The sequence below is a fragment of the Myotis davidii genome, unplaced genomic scaffold, assembly GCF_000327345.1.
Source record: "Myotis davidii unplaced genomic scaffold, ASM32734v1 scaffold244, whole genome shotgun sequence".
Classification (NCBI taxonomy): domain Eukaryota; kingdom Metazoa; phylum Chordata; class Mammalia; order Chiroptera; family Vespertilionidae; genus Myotis; species Myotis davidii.
In genome coordinates, this window is record NW_006294993.1 from 173738 (window position 1) to 178262 (window position 4525).

General features: G+C 58.0%; 1 long non-coding RNA gene across 1 annotated transcript in view; it reads left to right on the plus strand.

The window, feature by feature from the left end:
• The window catches only part of LOC107184057, a 13683-nt gene extending 13294 nt beyond the window's left edge, over positions 1-389 (plus strand). Inside the window, exon 3 of the long non-coding RNA XR_001514877.1 lies at positions 377-389. This is a non-coding gene — a long non-coding RNA (uncharacterized LOC107184057). The remainder of the gene's footprint in view (positions 1-376) is intronic.
• Positions 390-4525: the final 4136 nt, after the last annotated feature.

Genomic DNA, 4525 nt, shown 5'->3' on the forward strand with positions numbered 1-4525 from the left:
TCGAGCCTGGCCACGGCCCGCGGGCCCTGCAAGGGTGGGTCCCACTTGTACAGGCTTTCCCAGGGCGCGCCGGGCCGAGAACCTGTGGGCTGGCCCTGCCAGGGTTAAGTTTTCAAGCGCCTAATCCTTCTCCTGCAGTGTTTTCTAGAATCAGGCTGTATTTTCTACCTTGCCTTTTTTATATACATAATACATTATATTTAAATTTTAATTAAACTTTTAAACCTTTTCTTCCAAGGGGTTTCAGTGATCAAAGCATCAATGTAGCCAGGGCTTTTTAAGCAGGAGGGACAATGTTTGCTGTAAAGGAGGAGCCTGGGGCTGGTCCCCCTGAGCCGGGTGAGGCCACAGTGAAGTGCCGCATCCTTGCCCTGAGCACCACCTTGTCCGTGGTGGTCGGGGAGGATGGGCCCTGGACATGCACTTCCCTCCAAATCTCCCCTTCACAGCCTGACCCCCAGCTTGGACCCCACAGCACCCACTTCCCCATCCTTCCCAGAAGGACACTCCCCAGAGAGAGTGGGGGGAAGGCAGGAGCTGTGGGCACTCCCCATCCTCCCAGCCCTCCATCTCCCTGCCCTGCCCATGGTGACTCAAGCCTCATAGGGTCAGACTGTGCTGAGCAATCCCCTCACCCAGGTTTCCTCAAACTCATCTCCTCCTTAAACTTCCTTTAAGCCCAGAGACTGCCCAAGACAGCGCCCTCCTGGACCGAGGCTGGCAGGGTTAACACCTGTATGTAGACATGGCGTCCTGGAGGCCCTGTCTGTCATTTTCAACCCAGTGTCTCCAGAGAGGGCAGAACCATGACACACCATGATGCTCCCCAGGGTCACCTGCCCGCACCAGAGCAGGGGGCAGGCCTCACATCTCAAGCCTCCCACACTGGAGTCGCATGGCACTGGCCCTCTGCCCCAGGACTGGGCCCTTCCCACACCGCCTCCTTGGCCCCAGCTCCTGTCCAGAGCGCCCAGGTTTAGGTAAAGTTGGCAACAATCACCTTCATGGGTGATGCTCCTGTGGGACCGAGTCCATTAGCACCCCCAGACCTCATTCCCCTGCACCAGCTCCTCAGGGCCTAGCAGGTCTTCTAAGCCAAGAGGAGAGCCACGTGGCCCTCTGGTCTGTCCTGTCCCAGCCCCCCCCCCCCACTCCATGGTATATTTAGGGTCCCGCTGACCCCTGAGCACCCCAATGGGGGGAAGTCACACTCAGTTTCCCATGAGCATATGCTCAGGGGGGAGCATGGTGTCTGAGATGTCCAGGCCCTGTGATGCGGGTGAAACGGAATTTAACTACACACCCGTGAGTGTGCTTGTCAGCCAGTACGTACATGCGTGTGTGCACGTGAGGCTCTGAGCATAGCTGCGATGCTGAGATTGTGACCATCCGTGAAGGTGACTGTGTGTATGGCACTCAGTGCACACGGGTGTGCAGCAAGCCTGGGCCTGGCTGCCCATGTGCCTGTGTAAGCCTCAGTGTCACACCCGGGGCCTGCTGCCTGAGTGTGTGGGGGGGGAAAGGTGTGCGGCTGTTATGTGTGTCCTGCCTCTTGGAGGTATGCTGACATCAATCACCTGTGTGTTAACTGGCATGAGCCCTGCATCTCAGCTGGCAGAGTTGGGGAGCAGGACCTGGGTCCCCTATCCCCACCCCATCAGCAGCAGGGCCCAGAAAACTCAAAGACAGGGATGGAGAAAGACAAGCTGAGGAGACCAGAGATGGACTCAGAAGTGGTGAAAGATGCCTCCAGTGGGCGGAGGGACAGACAGAAATAGCCCGCAGGACGCCAGGAATATCGCCCCCTCCTTTAGAGCACATGCGACTGCCAGCACAGTGGGGGCAGGCAAGCTGAGACACAGCAACAGGGGTGGTTCAGTCCAGGCACATTTGTCACAGCAGGAAAGGGGCTCTGAGGCGCCCCTTTTGAGTCCTGGGCTCTCACATGGGAGAAGTGCTCATGGCCCATGAGTGTTCAAGCCACACCCACTCTCACAGCTCACGAACTCCTGTCCTGGGCCTGACCCTGCTGGGGGAACAGGTGGCCCACCCCTTGGAGCCCTGAGTCAGCTTGGCCAAGGTGCACCCACTGTGGCCCCTCCCAGGGCTGGACCATGACAGCTGGAGCCCAGGAGCCTCTGCACAGATGTGGGCCCTCCTACCCCTCCCCTCGCTCCTGGCCAGGCAGAAGGGAGGGAGGACCAGCCCAGCCTGTCCTCTGCCTAGACGTGAACAGCCCCTGAGGTCCTCCCTGCCTGGGCCACCAGTGCTCCTGCCCAGTGACACCCATGGACACACCAAGAAAGGTGCCAGGCCAGCTACAGGACTGTGCAGGGCTGTCTTGGCTGTTTTCTGGCTCAGGCTGGAGCATCTTCACACCCTTCATTCGGGGCTTCACACCCCACCCCATCTCACCCAGAGGCCCCCGAGCCCTAGGGTCAGGGGATGAGGAGTCCCGCGGATGCCTGGGGTGGCATCGCCCCACTACCCAAGGAGGGTGAGGCCCAGCAGCATACTCCCCAGAAGCCACTCCCTCAGTTCCAGGTGGGAGGCCAGTGGGGGTCCCCATGTGGAGGAGCCCCCAAGCCAGGAACAGGGTCTGGGCAAGGACACAAAGGGCCTCTCCCCAAGGGCCGCGGTTTCTACTAGTGGCTCCTCAGCAGTGGTGCTGGGACAGGGGAGAGGGTTTCCTCAGAGGCCCTTTGTCCAGATCCCTGTCTGGGGGCTCCCCAAGGGGCCTGGCTCTGCCCTAGCTGGTCCTAGGCAGGACACAGCCCAGAGCCTGGGTGGCTCCGGCTCCAGGTCAGACTTTCCACCCTCTGCCTCCTGCTCCACCTACTTGATTCCCCAAGGGTTAGAGAAGGGAAGTCCACCCCCACCCCCACCCCCAGCTCCCGCTGAGTCAGGCCAGCCAGGAACAGGCCCAGGCGGCCTAGTGCCCAGCGGGAAGTTCTAGCCCCAACCTGGCAAAGGCTTGGCTCCCACGCCCAGGACCCAGCCTGGCCCTGGAGTGACCTGCAGGGGTGTGGAACCCTTCCCAGCAAGCTGCCCGTGGGAGGAGGGCAGGGAGGTGGAGCAGAGAGCAGGTAAACTGCACCCTCGCCCCCGCAGACCCAGTCACCATCCTCTGGAATACTGTCAAGAGATACACCACCACCAACTCGGTGCTCACACACCAGCCCCAGTGATGCCATGCTGGCAAGTGAGCAGGGACCAAACCACCCTGCACTCCCCTGGACAAGCACTGGACAATCCAACTGTCCAGCTCATATGCTACAAAACCTACACGCATTTTTAAGTGAACAAGTCAGTGTTTTAGTATATTCACAGGTTGTGCAAACACCACCACTGATTTCAGTGTTTTTCTATAAACCCCCAAAGCCCCTGCCCACCAGCAGTCCTGGTCCATTCTTCCTCACCACAGCCCCGAGAAGCGCCATCTTCGCCTGCTCTGTGCACTGTCCTGCCCTGGACTCTTCCCAGAGCAGGGATAGGGTGCCTAGCCCGCAAGCTGTGGAAGGCCTGGGAAATTGTTTGGTCTGGCCCTGCAAGGCATTAGGGGTGATTAATTAAATGTTTGATAAAATGTAGCAGCTAATTTTTTAAAATTATTTTATTGATTTTTTACAGAGAGGAAGGGAGAGAGACAGAGTCAGAAACATCGATGAGAGAGAACATCGATCAGCGCCTCCTGCACACTCCCCACTGGGGATGTGCCTGCAACCAAGGTACATGCCCTTGAGTCTGGCACCCTTGAGTCTGCATTTTGACGCTCCATCCACTGAGCCAAACCGGCTAGGGCTTAACTTAGCATCATATTTTCAAGGTTCACCCATGTGCCAGCATCATCGGACTGTTCCTTATTCCTTTTTCTTTTTATTGATCTCAGAGAGGAAGGGAAAGGGAGAGAGAGAAACATCAATGATGAGAGAGAATTATGGATCAGCTGCCTCCTGCACACCCACTCTGGGGATTGAACCTGAAACCCAGGTATGTGACCTGACTGGGGATCTAACTGTGACCTCCTGGTTCATAGGTCGTTGCTCAACCACTGAGCCACACCTTCCAGCCTCATTCCTTTTTAAGGCTGAACAGTATTCCGTATGGACAGACCGCATTGATTTCCTGGTTCATCAATGATGGACGTGTGGGTTGACTGGTGTCCTGGCTATTGTGGACTGGTGTCCACATTGTGTGTGGATGTGTCTGTTAAAATGACAGACATCTGTATATCTGATGAACAGGCCTGAGCAAGTAGATGAAGCTCCTTAAATCCATATGCTAGAGCAGCTGCCCCCAAAAGGGGGTCCAGAGCCTCTGAGCTCCAATTCCATCGTCCCCCACAGCCAAGGCCCACCCCACGCCTGCCGCAGGCCCGGGCGGGGCTCCGGGAACATGTGCCGACCGGTCCACGAGGGTTTTGGCCCCGTGTGTGGGAGGCCTGGCCCCGGCCTGGGGGGAGGATGTGGGGCCCTGAGGTGCCTCCCTTCTGTTTCAGCCACAGCCCTCCCCCCCCCCTTCCACC